The sequence below is a fragment of the Ranitomeya variabilis genome, chromosome 1, assembly GCF_051348905.1.
Source record: "Ranitomeya variabilis isolate aRanVar5 chromosome 1, aRanVar5.hap1, whole genome shotgun sequence".
NCBI classification, from domain to species: Eukaryota; Metazoa; Chordata; class Amphibia; order Anura; family Dendrobatidae; genus Ranitomeya; species Ranitomeya variabilis.
The window spans coordinates 638,934,018-638,949,849 of NC_135232.1; the positions used below are offsets into that span (position 1 = coordinate 638,934,018).

At 43.4% G+C, this 15,832-nt stretch overlaps 1 protein-coding gene across 1 annotated transcript in view; it reads left to right on the forward strand.

Annotated features, from left to right (window-relative positions):
• The first annotated feature begins 6,727 nt into the window (after positions 1-6,727).
• AKAP6 (A-kinase anchoring protein 6) overlaps positions 6,728-15,832 on the forward strand; it is a 633,848-nt gene continuing 624,743 nt past the window's right edge. The window contains exon 1 of the mRNA XM_077261103.1: positions 6,728-6,871. The gene's annotated coding sequence lies outside the window, so the exon portion shown is untranslated. The remainder of the gene's footprint in view (positions 6,872-15,832) is intronic.

The following is a 15,832-nucleotide window of genomic DNA, read 5'->3' on the forward strand; positions in this document are numbered from 1 at the left end:
CGCTGACTCGCTGGGATAATGGTAGATGTTACGTCAGAGATCCCAGGGTCGCTATTCCACCTGTGATACACACAGAGAAGAGATATCGACAAGCGTAGTGAGATGACCGAGAACAGTCCATAGAGTCCGTACAAGGTCCAAAGCCAGTTGACACAATGTCAGACCTCCCAGGGTCGCTATGCCACCTGTGATACACAAACAGAGAAGAGGTAATGAGAAGCATAGGGAGATGACAGAGAACAGTCCATAGAGTCCATACAAACTCCAAAGCCAGTTGACATGAGAGTTATCATGTGGCTTATCTGACCATCTCAATGGAACCAGGTGACCAGCGTCCCAAAACCTGTCTTTCTCCAAACATATCCATAATTCAGAGATGGTCACTGGATCAGGTCTGTGTCCTTCCAACCGGAGCCGAAATTTTTTGATTTTATTGTGCTTCTCACCTTCACGTTGTTCTCTGTGGCACTTTTACGGACTCTACTTAATATCAGCAACACCATTAATAGTTGTGACATATACGTTTAGCCGTGATCTATATTGGCCCTATATAGTTCTGTTTTTTTTACATGTATTAGTCTCATGATATGCGTCCTTTTCTGTATTTTTGGATATACATTGGAATTTTAACATATCTTATAGACAGATTAACCTGCAGTTTTCCCGCTACTATATCTTTTATTGTCATAACTTTGATATAATTAAAATTATTTTATTGGATGTTTTTGTCGGTGTGTGGTGCTCTTTTTCTGGTTACAATTAGCATATCAGCACACAATAAACAAAGATAAACACACACTATGTACAAGTCACTATTATAGACTTACACAGTATGTTAAATAGTATATCAGTTTTCAAGTCTGTCTTCTTGACCCACCAGACATAAACACTTAAATCCACAAGCCAATATACAGATAAAAAGTCAATTCTTCTTGGTTTGCAACATAGTCATCTGGGTAATTAAGATATACTCTGGTTTTTCACAAGTGTGCACACAGTGTATAAGATATCTCCAAAAATTAAGTTTCTCTTTAGATGCAGGCAATAGCACTATTAGTGCTTTGGTTTCTGTATGGTCCACAGTCTAAAGATAGCTGTCAATAATCTCCTTACCATTGTTACATACATACTTGGATTTGAAAGGTCATACGATATAATTGTATGTGCCATGGCTGATCGGACATTGAAATTGAAGGTATATTTGTATTAATAGTGATTCAAGTGGTGTATTCATATACTGATGGTGGTTCTGATGATGTATTCATGTACTCATTATAGCTCTGGTGCTGTATTCTATTCCCATACTGATGATGTTTATGGTGCTGCATTGATGTATTCATTTTGGTTCTGGTGATGTATTCATGTACTGATGGTAGTTTGATGCTCTATTGATCTGCTGATTGTGGTTCCAGTAGTGGGTCTGGTGATGCATACATGTATTGATGATGATTCTGGTGCCATTTTCACTAACATATAATCTTTCTGGTGCAGTATTAATTGTACTGATGGTGATTCTGGTGATGTATTCATGTAGTGATGATTGTTTCAGTGCTGAATTAATGTACTGATGGTGGTATTTACCCTGAATTAATGTAGATATAGTAATCTTTAATTTGTCAGATTTGATAATAGATCATTAAATGGTCTAAAAAGGGTCACAGAACAGATAATAGGGATTTTTAGGCTCTATACAGATGAAACTTCAGTAGCCCCCTCATTACAGATCTGCTTTCTTGTCCTTAGAAAAGGTACCTTTGTTGCTTTATATGTATTCATACATACATGCAAATATATTACATACGGTATTCAGTATTCAAATCCTGTTTTGTTTTTAAATTCTTTATAAAATTCTGCATGGCCATAACTTGACCAACTGTGGCACATAGACCCAACAGAAAATTACAATGGAATAAGACATTGAATCACTGATATCAAGAAATCATTTTAATTAGCTTCTGCAGCGCCCCCACTGCCGCAGGGCCGAGGGGTACCCGGTACCGGGCCTCTGAGTCTCTGCTCTGGGGTTGTCACGGTGGCTAGACCCGGTCCGTGACCCTGCTGAGGGGCGCACAATGAAAGATGGTGGTATGGTGCTGATGTTATGGTGCGGTGTAGTGCCGGTCGCGGTCAATAACGAGGACACCAGGTTGCAGTCTCTTTACCTCTTTACTGAAGGCTTCTGAGTCCTCAGTCCGGAATACGGTTAACCAGGCTGCGCAAGTCCGGCCGGTCCGATGGCACCTCCAGAGTTCCCTTTGCAGGTGGAAATCTGTGCCTACCTTCCTGCGCTTGTGTGTTGTGGTCCTCCCCTGCTGTGCTTTCGGGATAGTACCCCACAACCATTGTGTCTGTTTCTCGTGTTCCCTCACAACTCGATTCTGATGTTCTCCCTCTACGTCCCCCTGATCTTACGGTTAGGACGCACCCGTATGACGGGGAGGCTCGGAGCTCTTCCGGGACTCCAGCGTCGCCCCACTCCTGTTGTTACCCCCCTGTGTCTTCCTGGGTCTGGGTGAGACAGCCCGCCTGTAACTGACTGTCCTGCCGTAGGTTTGAAGTTTGGCTTGGAGCTCTATACTTCCTCGGCGTTCCGGCCACCGGTTATGCGCCTCAATAGGATGTTGCCTCGTCTTACAGCACGACTCCTACTGGTATTCTCCTTGCTGCGCTGATCTCGTTTCTCACTCAGCACAATAAACCTCGCTTCTTGTCCTTCCTTGGGGTACCGCCGCTATATCGTGCAGGCGCGGTCCCGTAACGTTCTCTCTGGTTGCTAGGCCTCTGTCAGGATCCCACCCCTGACAGGGACCCCTCCGAATCTTCCCCTACAACACCCTCTGCCACAAGGTGTTGCCTGGTTCCAACCCAGTCAGCTTTCTGTTCTAACTTCCTGCCTAACCCCCAGTTTTACCAGATTGTGAGGAGTGGCCTAATAAATAGAACCCTTAGCTCCCCCTGGAGGCCAGACTGTGAAATATATTGGTGTCTGTGATTCCTGGTCAGATGAACTCCTTCAGTGCCATCAGACGTACCATAGCCCCCCTTAGCGGCGGAGCATCAGTACTGCAACGACCAGGACTCTGGGGCGCTGCACTTCCTCCACACAGGCATTATGACTGTCCCATTGAGCTGCTTCCCGGGGCAGCCATTCCTTTTGGTAACGTATACCCTTTGGCGGCACCTGAGCTTCAAGCCTTAAAAGAAGTATATTGATGAAAATCTGGCCAAAGGCTTCATACGTCCTTCTTCCTCACCAGCAGGGGCACCTATCTTTTTTGTAAAGAAGAAGGATGGGACCCTGAGACCCTGTGTTGACTATCGAGAACTCAATAAGGTAACCATACGAAACCGTTACCCTTTGCCTCTGATTCCCGAATTACTGGAAAGAGTCCGCCATGCTAAGGTGTTCTCTAAACTGGATCTTCGTGGGGCTTATAATTTGGTGCGTATTCGTCCAGGGGATGAGTGGAAGACAGCATTCAAATGCCAGTATGGACACTTTGAATCTCTTGTGATGCCCTTCGGGCTTTGTAACGCCCCTGTGACATTCCAACACCTTGCTAATGACATTTTCAGAGATTTGTTGGACCAGTTTGTAGTGATCTATTTGGACGATATACTAATCTTTTCTGACTCTCTACAGGAACATGAAGAACATGTCAGAACTGCTTTAAGACATCTGAAAGAGAACCATCTGTATATTAAGCCGGAGAAATGCGAGTTCCATCGTTCTGAGATACAGTTCCTAGGTTATATCATCTCTCCCCAGGGTCTGAACATGGAATCTGGTAAGATTCAGGTTATCCTTGACTGGCCGGTACCCAAGAACATTAAGGAGGTCCAACGTTTTATTGGTTTTGAAAATGTCTACAGACGCTTCATTCGAAATTTTTCTGATATTGTCCGTCCCATTACTTCCTTGACAAAGAAGGAAAAGCCCTTAGCATTTTGTCTTGCTTTATTGCCTACCTTTAGGATCCAAAATGTATTTCATCGTTCCCTCCTCAAAAAACACATTGCATCTTCAGTACCATCACCACTACCACGATCTCCTGTCATTGTCTATGGAAACTTGGAGTTTCAGATAGCGAAGATCTTGGATCCTCGTCTTGTTCTTCGGTTGCTTTAGTATCTGGTACATTGGCGGGGGTATAGTCCTGTGGAGAAGATGTGGGTACCAGCATCTGATGTTCATGGGCCAGACTGGTCTTTTCACATGGTACACCCCGATAAGCCTGGTCCTGAGGTTCCTCGCAGAAGAGGGGGCACTGTCAAGGGGTTACCCAACAGTGTGGAGCCAGAAGACTCAGCGCCTGATTGCTCCTACTCCGGCGCTGAGAAGAAGCACTTCTCCTTCATTTTAATGGTGTTTATTTCTTCTGGCAGAACAGGGATCAATCAGCATTTGCTGCTTGTCTTCTGGAGGGAGAGGTGTTCATATGAGAAGGAGTGTTGGAGGAGTTATCTGTGACTGTTGTGTCAGCTCACCCTTGTGTAGGAACCTGGATGAATGCCTTCAGCGAGGCAAAGGATTGAGTCCCTGCCAGACTCCATAGACCATGTTAAAATTGAAAAACCTTTATTCCAAAAATATTTTAAAAAACAAAGAATAGCGTAGAATACAAAATCAATTGCAAATGCAGATGGATTGGCAGGTGTGGAAAAAACTAAGAAGAAATCAGACGCATTTCGAACACTGTGAAGTGTTCTTAAACTTGATATACACAGAATAACAAGTCACAGGTCATTTATAGGAGTGACGCCTCAAATGATAATGTGGGATGAAAATCACCTGAGAAATAGAGGAGGGCTAAACTCTGACAACATGGAGTGAAAATACTAAAATCAATCATAAAGACCTAACTTTTACTTGGTTTGTAAGTGTGGTAATTCTTTAACCTTCTCTGTTTTGGTTTATTCCCCTAACTCCAGTCCCCGGTGACTTCCTCTGTTAGGGTATGTGCACACGCTGCGGATTTTGCTGCGGATCCGCTACAGTATAATGTAAACCTATGGGAAACGAAATCCGCAGTGCACATGCTGCAGAAAAAAACGCGCTGATGTGTGATTGGTATTTCTATCTATGTAGAAAGATGTGACGGACCCTGGTTGTTTTCTTATTTCTCCCAGTGACTAAGTCTCTGTTCTGGGTTCTGACTTCAGTAAAACTGTATGACTCAATAATATCTGAGATACATCACATCCTGGTAGTGACTAAATATAAGCATAGCTTCTTCCGCAAGACTGAGATGACAGCCTTACATTTGTTTTACAATTTACAGTAAAACATGCTAATAAGCAAAGATTCTCATCAGCCAATTATATGCAGTGTTTCATCACAATAGGATGTAACGGAAATGTAATGTAAGATTCAGTGCCAATATTAAACCTCTAGTCACTGTGGCCGACCCACTGCTCATTGAGGTCATTGCTGTATAATGACATTTCATTCAAAACCTCCCCCATCACGGTCTCCAGCTGCCAATCATTGCCTATATTGGTGTGTGATTCTTAGTGATGTCAAGGGGTTAACCAGAGAGTGACAAAACACACCAAGAATACAAGACAAAGCAGCAAACTAGCAAAAAGTTTGATTACTTTTTTTAATTTAATTATTCTGGTCACTGATATGCTCAATTTACTGTAGGACATACATTACATGATACTGCAGAACTTCTTTTTTAAGGAGGGTCTTTAAGAAATTCAATCTATAAACAATGTGTGTGCAATGATGTTCTGCAGCAGCAGGGTTGCAACACCGTTAATCAATAATCAGTCCCAGAAGTGCCCATCATATCTGAATTCTGTTAATGTTTTGTGGAATCAGGCAAAATGTGTCCATGGGTATAAAAGGGTTTAAAAGAGCTCACTACCAAAACCAACAGACAACAATCAAAGTAAAGTTGAAAGAAGTGGGGTGCTTTATTGACCCATAGCTAAGCATCATTTCAGCAACTACTGAAATTTTTTTTTTAATAACTATGTTACTATGTCTTCTTTACAGCATTAAAGCAATTCCAAATTTGTTTTTGCAATGTTTGCATATCTTGGCGCATACAGTGTGCTGCTGCATTTTTGTATCCATCTATGTAACCATCATATCTATATTTACATATTATCTATTTATCTATCTCCATCATTGATCTCATTTCTATATTTACATATATCTATCTACAAACAAAAGAAAGTAAGTGCCAAGATGTGCAAGCATTGAATATATGAAATCTAAATTTAATATATAAAAAGAAAGGTAATTAGGGCAAAAATTGACCAATGCATGTGAGCCGATGAGCACGACAAAGAGTACATTTCTTTGCTGGGACCCTAAACCTAATATCTATCTTATATATATATATCTATCTCATATCTATTTACCTATCCATCTGATATTTATCAAATATCTATGTACTATCACATATCTATTAATCTATCCATCTGATACTTATCAAATATCACTATATCCATGTATTAATCTGTCTAATAAACAGCTGCAATTTAACACTTTGTGACCCTTGCAGAATTCTGCATGCATGAATCCGAACAAGTCCAGGTCTCCTGCTGACATGCTTTCCCTGAGGTGTGGTTTTCCACGGTATTGCTTTCTCATAGGTTGCAGATAAGACCTGTCACTGTCCAATATTATCTCCCTGTTTCTCTGTGTGAAGGTCCTTCCCATCATCCTGGAAATATCCATCCTCCCAGTCGTATCCATCTTCCCTCCCTCCCTGTATCACATCCCAGGTTACTAAGGCAACTGCAACCCTAATGAGCAGCATCATCTGAGTTGATGTCACAGCATCCTACGGCAGGTCACACACCAGCCGCTCTCCACCCAGAGCCTCAAAACACGGGGACCGCAGTCCATGAGGAGGTGAGTGCGTCTCCAGACCCTTAACTGCTGCTGAGGACGACGGTGCCTGCAAGACGAGTGGTACCCACCCTTATAGCCCAGGGAGTAGAGGAAGGGAGGGATGGTGCAGATACACAAGGCCTTAATGTGCTGACAGGGAGACAAAGGCCTCGCGATGAAAACACAGAGGGATTTACCTACAGGAAGACACCTGCCATGTGCGGCTGCACTTCTGCACGTAAAGCCGCCAACATGTACCCGATTGATGGTGATGGATAGCCATCTACACATACACAGACCGACACCATACACATGTCGGTGACACCATCCCAATATACAACTGTATAGTGACAAATTTATCTCATTACATAAATATGGGCGATTGATTCATTTCTTATTGTTGCGCTGAACAGAACACGTTGTGTCAGATGTTTGTAAGCCCGTCCAAATAAGTGTCAGCCACTGCAGACTTACACATCGTCTGTGGAAATGGTTATTATGGGATGTATTATTAACGTGGAATAATCACGACGGCTTCTCCACGGTAACGTTGTGATGATCCAGCTGCGTTTGCTCAATTCTGCTGCATATTCTTTTGTAAAGCTTTGCAATGAATATTCTTGCTATGTGATTATAATCAGCGTCTTACAAACTTCATTTTCATTTGTGGCTTATCCCTATCATCCTGCATTTGCTGATTTATCATTTTCCCATAACACCAGGCCTTGTGGTGCCTGCTTTGCAATGCATTATGGTTCTTGTAGTTCTGCTGACTATAGGGCGTTCCCCGTTAAGCCTGTCTGAAAGGACAGCATGATTTTTGGTTTTCGCAGAATATTGATTTTCCAATGCTGCCCCTCCCCCCTGCAATGCCGGCCTGGTGAAATCCTTCTTTACTGGGATGAATGTAAAGAATAGAATTTCTCCCATGTGGTTCTCTGTTATTTTCCAGATGTGTCTATCATCCCTTCAGCTCTACTCAATTTAACCCTTTTCCTGCTAAAAGCAGTGTCTGTAACCAAAGCTCATTCTGATCTGTGAGATCTAGAAAAATTAATGGTAAAATGCTTACATTCTGCAGAACCCTGCTGCGGTTATTCTGGGTCCTATCTTCATTAAATGTTATGTTCACACTTTCTTTTTGAAGTATACATCTTAAAAGAATCTAGCTTGTGGTCAGGCAATTTTTATTAGCAAGAATGGAGCTAATTTTTCAGAACTTTTGTGCTGGTACTAACACCAAACTCTGAAATGTCATGCAAACATTGCAATATACACATTACACACATACATATATATCATATATATATGTATACACATATATATATATATACTGTGTGTGTGTATATATATATATATATATATATATATATATATATATATATATATATATATATATATATATACAATTGTGCTCAAAAGTTGACATACCCCAGCAGAATTTTTGCTTTCTTGGCCTTTTTTTCAGAGAATATGAATAATAACACAAAAACTTTTTCTCCACTCATGGTTAGTGGTTGGGTGAAGCCATTTATTGTCAAACTACTGTGTTTGAATGGCTACTAAAGGTAACATCCTCAAATTGACCTGTGTCAAATGGCAGGAAAATTGTTCGGGATGCAAAGGAAAACCCACAAATAACATCAGCTGAAATACAGGACTCTCTGAAAACTAGCGGTGTGGCTGTTTCAAGATGCACAATAAGGAGGCACTTGAAGAAAAATGGGCTGCCCTAACCCTAACTTTAGCCCTAACGGTGCTGTGGTTTAAGTACCCTTAATTGCCGCTGTGAAAAGGCATATCGGCGGTCATTAAGGGGTTAAATCACCGGAACCACCACTAGTACATGAGTATGGTACTGGAATCATCATAAGTGCATGAATATGTCAAGAGAACCACCATTAGTACTTGAATACATCACCAGTAAATCACCAGAACCACCATCAATAAATGAGTACAGTACATCACTAGAACCACTATTAGTACATGAGCACATTACTAGAACCATCATCAGTATATCAACAGAACATACATCAGAACAAAAAAAGAGCACAGGAGCACCAGAAGCATCACCAGTACTTGAATACAGCATCAGAATCACCATCAGTGCATGAGTACATCACCAGAACTACCTTCAGTACATGAATATATCACAAGAACCACCTTCAGTATATGAGTTTTTTTTAACAGAACCATCATAAGTATATTAATATATTACCAACATCATTAGTACATAACTACAAGAAAACAGTTTACTGCGGTGATCATTTGTAATGTTTGGTCAGTCCCATGTACATTTGCATTGCATAAACCTAGAACTACCTAGAACAGTGATGGGCAACCTTTTGAGCTCGGTGTGTCAAAATTCGCCAAAAAACCAAGCATAACTTGGGTGGTGTGTCACCTTGATAAAAAAACAATTTTGCGACATGTATAGTTTAAATAACAAATATGTATAATTAGAATTAACTTACCTGCTTAGTGACTTCTTTGTTCATCTGTCAGTTGGTTTCTTTTGTTGGTCTTGCTATTATTTAACTTGTGTGGGGTGCCGTGAACTAAGATAAGTGAGGGGGAGGGGGAATTCTTCCAGTGATGGCGAACCTGTGGCACTCCAGCTGTTGCAAAACTACAATTCCCATCATGTCTTTACAGCCAAAGCCTTTGCTTTGAATGGCCAGCCATGATGGGAATTGTAGTTTTGCAACAGCTGGAATGCCACAGGTTCGCCATCACTGATGCCTCCCTCTCACTTATCTCAGTAATGGCCAATGACACCCCACAGTTCACTGGATGATGGTTGCTGTAGTAGTCACAGGGCCTGAGTCCAGACAGCAATCACAGGGCCTGAGTCCAGACAGCTATCACAGGGCCTGAGTCCAGACAGCTATCACAGGGCCTGAGTCCAGACAGCTATCACAGGGCCTGAGTCCAGACAGCTATCACAGGGCCTGAGTCCAGACAGCTATCACAGGGCCTGAGTCCAGACAGCTATCACAGGGCCTGAGTCCAGACAGCAATCACAGGGCCTGAGTCCAGACAGCAATCACAGGGCCTGAGTCCAGACAGCAATCACAGGGCCTGAGTCCAGACAGCAATCACAGGGCCTGAGTCCAGACAGCAATCACAGGGCCTGAGTCCAGACAGCAATCACAGGGCCTGAGTCCAGACAGCAATCACAGGGCCTGAGTCCAGACAGCAATCACAGGGCCTGAGTCCAGACAGCAATCACAGGGCCTGAGTCCAGACAGCAATCACAGGGCCTGAGTCCAGACAGCAATCACAGGGCCTGAGTCCAGACAGCAATCACAGGGCCTGAGTCCAGACAGCAATCACAGGGCCTGAGTCCAGACAGCAATCACAGGGCCTGAGTCCAGACAGCAATCACAGGGCCTGAGTCCAGACAGCAATCACAGGGCCTGAGTCCAGACAGCAATCACAGGGCCTGAGTCCAGACAGCTATCACAGGGCCTGAGTCCAGACAGCTATCACAGGGCCTGAGTCCAGACAGCAATCACAGGGCCTGAGTCCAGACAGCTATCACAGGGCCTGAGTCCAGACAGCTATCACAGGGCCTGAGTCCAGACAGCTATCACAGGGCCTGAGTCCAGACAGCAATCACAGGGCCTGAGTCCAGACAGCTATCACAGGGCCTGAGTCCAGACAGCTATCACAGGGCCTGAGTCCAGACAGCTATCACAGGGCCTGAGTCCAGACAGCAATCACAGGGCCTGAGTCCAGACAGCAATCACAGGGCCTGAGTCCAGACAGCAATCACAGGGCCTGAGTCCAGACAGCTATCACAGGGCCTGAGTCCAGACAGCAATCACAGGGCCTGAGTCCAGACAGCAATCACAGGGCCTGAGTCCAGACAGCTATCACAGGGCCTGAGTCCAGACAGCAATCACAGGGCCTGAGTCCAGACAGCTATCACAGGGCCTCCAGACAGCTATCACAGGGCCTGAGTCCAGACAGCTATCACAGGGCCTGAGTCCAGACAGCTATCACAGGGCCTGAGTCCAGACAGCAATCACAGGGCCTGAGTCCAGACAGCTATCACAGGGCCTCCAGACAGCTATCACAGGGCCTGAGTCCAGACAGCTATCTCCTCAGGCCTCAGAAGTGCAGCCTGGGACTTCTGGTCGGCGCAGCAGGGAGCAGCGCAATGTCGCCCAAACAACACAGATCCGACGCAGAGGCCTGGGACTTCCGGGAGCTGCGCCTAGCCTACCGGAAGTCCCAGGCCTAGACGCTCTGCACCGGAGCTCTGTTGTTTGGACCCACAGACCTCCTGCATGGCATCCGATCCGATAAAAAATCGGATCGGATGCCATTGTTTAGTATTCCGATACCGCAAGTATCGGGTATCGGCCGATATTTGCTGTATCGGAATTCCGATACCGAGATCCGATACTTTTGTGGTATCGGGTATCGGTATCGAAACAACATTAATGTGTGTAAAATAAAGAATTAAAATAAAAAATATTGCTATACTCACCTGTCCGACGCAGCCTGGACGTCCGCGAGGGAACCGGCAGCGTTGTTTGCTTAAAAATCGCGGTTTTCCTTCCTTACTTGAAGTCCCGGCTTGTGATTGGTTGCGTGCCGCCCATGTGACCGAGACGCGACCAATCACAGCAAGCCGTGACGTAATTTTAGGTCCTTCAGGATTTTAAAATTACGTTCCGGCGTTGTGATTGGTTGCGTGCGGTCACATGGGCGACACAACCAATCACAACGCCGGAACGTAATTTTAAAATCCTGAAGGACCTAAAATTACGTCACGGCTTGCTGTGATTGGTCGCGTCTCGGTCACATGGGCGGCACGCAACCAATCACAAGCCGGGACTTCAAGGAAGGAAGGAAAACCGCGATTTTTAAGCAAACAACGCTGCCGGTTCCCTCGCGGACGTCCAGGCTGCGTCGGACAGGTGAGTATAGCAATATTTTTTATTTTAATTCTTTATTTTACATATTAATATGGTTCCAAGGGCCTGAAGGAGAGTTTCCTCTCCTTCAGACCCTGGGAAAGAAGCAATTTCTATGGGGCCGCGGCCGGCGGCCGGCGTGTCACTGAAAATGACTACGCGTGTCAGCACTGACACGCGTGTCATAGGTTCGCCATCACTGACCTAGAACTAGAGCTACCAGTAGGTCTTTAATGATAAATATACGCTGTTAGTTGTTGTTACTAGCCATCATCACACTGCGGACCAACACTACTGATTAGACACAGTCGGTATCACAAATAAACATATACAAACCCAATTCCAAGATGGGACGAATCACAACTTTTTTTGGAATTGGGATTGTACATGCTGGTGCCTTACGGGTGATATCTCCTCTGATTGTAGTCGTATTCATCTCTTTCTCCACCACCTTAACTAGAGACTAGAGACTAGATGTCTTTTCATGCTAACAGCCTATCTCTGCGGACTTCTTTTTTTATCTGGTCTTTTACAACACATCCTACGGTCTCCTTCACATGTCCGTGTGCCCAGTACGTGTGGTATCTGTTTTTACATGGACACCACATGTACTTATTATAACCTGTGCTTCTATGCACATATCCATGTTTTTACACTGACTGTGTGTCTGTGAGAAACACATGCAGACATGTCTGTTTTTTTCCAGCAGCACTGATGACAAAGGCCAATACAAGTCTATGGGTCCAAGAAAAACATGCACACATCCAACATGCAACACTATTTATTATGCATTGCTCTATATAGCGCCATCATATTCCGCAGCGCTTTACAGACATTATCATCACTGTCCCCGATGGGGCTCACAATCTGAATTCCCTATCAGTATGTCTTTGGAGTGTGGGAGGAAACTGGAGAACCTGGAGTAAACCCACGCAAACACGGAGAGAACATACAAACTCCTTGAAGATGTTGTCCTTGGTGGAATTTGAACCCAGGACCCCAGAGTTGCAATGCTGCAGTGCTAATCACTGAGCCATTGTGGTGCCCCTAAACATTGCAAAGGGCAATGCTTTGTAATTTCTTTCTTTATTCATACCAGAAAAACACAGATGACCACACTGATGATAAAAATGGACACAGTGATGGCTCACTGATCACACAATGATGGAAAAAACACCGATGACACTTTTTTCACGTACGTGTTTTATACGGATGTGTGAAGGAGGTCTAACACAATGCCCTTAAAAATAACAGCATTACCATAATTCTCCTGAATAAAAAAATAGATGCTCAGTCTTTGAACTTGTATAAATAATTGCCCCTGACTGTGCTCCCTGTGCATAATATGTCCTCTACGCAATTCCTCTTATGGTACATTGCCTCCACACTGTTTGCCCTTATGAACAATAACTACCACACTGTCCTCCCTTATGAGCTATGACCACTAAATAAGAGTTCACAGGGCACGATAGCAAAAGTTCTATTTGGGCCCCTACACCTCTAAAATATATATTTATATTTTTTTACTGAGATGGACATATACATCTCTGTTAGGATTTGGTTCTGCTGAGCTCAAACAATGTATATATTATATTATATGTCTGGTATCTATACCATCTGGTATCTGATAAAGGGCTACTCCCCAAATAAATCAAGTTATCCTCAATCCCGATGATAGGTTATAACTTAATGATTGTTGGGGGACTGACAACTGGGACCCCAGCAATCCTGAGAACAGGACTCTGCAGCTCAGCCATGAATGGATTGGAGGGGGTGCATGATCTATTCATTGTCTATGGAATGGATAGAAATAGCCGAGCGCAGCGCTCAGCAGCTCTATAGATAATGGAGATCAGAGGCCGAGCCTGCGCAACTCTGCTCCATTCAGGACTAGACTGCAGAACCCCGATCTCAATCTCTGGGGGGTAGCAGTAGTTGGATCCCATGGATCAAAGATAATTTTACTATTTGATGAACAACCTTTTAAGGAGCCTGGTGGATTTTCCTTACACCATCATAAATAAACCAAAAACAAATATGTTCACATACATACATACACATAGACACACATATGCATACACTCATAAACTCACAGATAAATACACACACACACACACACACACACACACACACATTCATAAACACTTAGGCCATGTGCACACATTCAGTATTTTTTGCGTTTTTTTCGCGTTTTTTCGCTATAAAAATGTGATAAAAATGCGAAAAAAAACGCTAACATATGCCTCCTATTATTTACAGTGTATTCCGCATTTTTTGTGCAAATGTTGCATTTTTTTCCGCTAAAAAATCGCATCGCCGAAAAAAAAGCAACATGTTCATTAAAAATGCGGAATTGCGGGGATTCCGCACACCTAGGAGTGCATTGATCTGCTTACTTCCCGCACGGGGCTGTGCCCACCATGTGGGAAGTAAGCAGATTATGTGCGGTTGGTACCCAGGGTGGAGGAGAGATGACTCTCTTCCACGGACTGGGCACCATATAATTGGTAAAAAAAAAAAGAATTAAAATAAAAAATAGTCATATACTCACCTTCGATGGCCTCCGGAGTCTTCCCGCCTCTCAGCGGTGCATGCTGCCGCTTCGGTTCCTATAGCTGGTGTGTGGTGAAGGACCTGCGATGACGTCGCGGTCTTGTGATTGGCCGCGAGACCGGTCATGTGACCGCGACGTCATGGAAGGTCCTGCACACACACAGCATCTATAGGAACGGACGCCGCTGAGGAGATCCGCTGTCTGCAGGTGAGTATAACCATTTTTTTTATTTTTTTTATTATTTTTAAACATTCTATCTTTTACTATAGATGCTGCATAGGCAGCATCTATAGTAAAAAGTTGGTCACACTTATCAAACACTATGTTTGACAAGTGTGACCAACCTGTCAGTTTTCCAAGCGATGCTACAGATCGCTTGGAAAACTTTAGCATTCTGCAAGCTAATTTCGCTTGCAAAATGCTAAAAAAAGGGGGAAAAAAACGCAAAAAAAAATGTGGATTTCTTGCAGAAAATTTCCGGTTTTCTTCAGGAAATTTCTGCAAGAAATCCGGACGTGTGCACATACCCTTACATACACACAAAGACACACATACACATGCATAAACAAACACACACATGCATACACATGAAACACATACATGCATAAACATACGTGCAAAAACACATGCACACACTCATGCATAAACAGACACACAGTGCCGGTGCCAGGTTTTCGTGGCCCCGGGCGAACGAGTCTCAGTGGGCTCCTTTAACACGTACCACAATTCATGATGCACAGATATGGCGGAGAAATATAAGTATAGTACAGTGCCAAAAATTTCACTTCTTACATTATATGAATAATATCTACTGTAAATTCTACAATACCATACAGCAGAGGGGATTCAGGTGATTGAGGGTCCACAGGTTTCAGTACTTGTAGTATTAGAAGTAAACGGGATATTGATAAATGTACCCTTCCAGGAGTTACTTTCCTCAGTAGTGTACCCTTTACAAAAGTCAAATTTCTCCTACTGTATGTAGTCCTCCAGACAGTATTATGGGCACCAGAGTGTTCCATACAGCATAATGACCCCATACATTGCTCTATACAGAATAATGGACCCCATATAATACTCCATTCAGTAGTATGGGTCCCATATAATGCTCCATTCAGTATAATGAGCCCCATATAGTGCTCCAAACAGTATAATGGGCCCCATATAATGCTCCATACAGTATAATGAGCCCCATATAGTGCTCCGTACAGTATAATGTTTCCCATATAGTGCTCTATACAAAATAATGGGCCCCATTTAATGCTCCACTCAGTATAATGGACCCCATATAGTGCTCCATACAGTATAATGGGCCCCATATTGTGCTCCATACAGTATAATGGGCCCCATATATTGCTCCATACAGAATAATGTATCCTATATAATGCTCCATACAGTATAATGGGCCCTATATATTGCTCCATACAGAATAATGGGCCCCATATAATGCTCCATACAGTATAATGGGCAGTATATATTGCTCCATATAGTATAATGGGC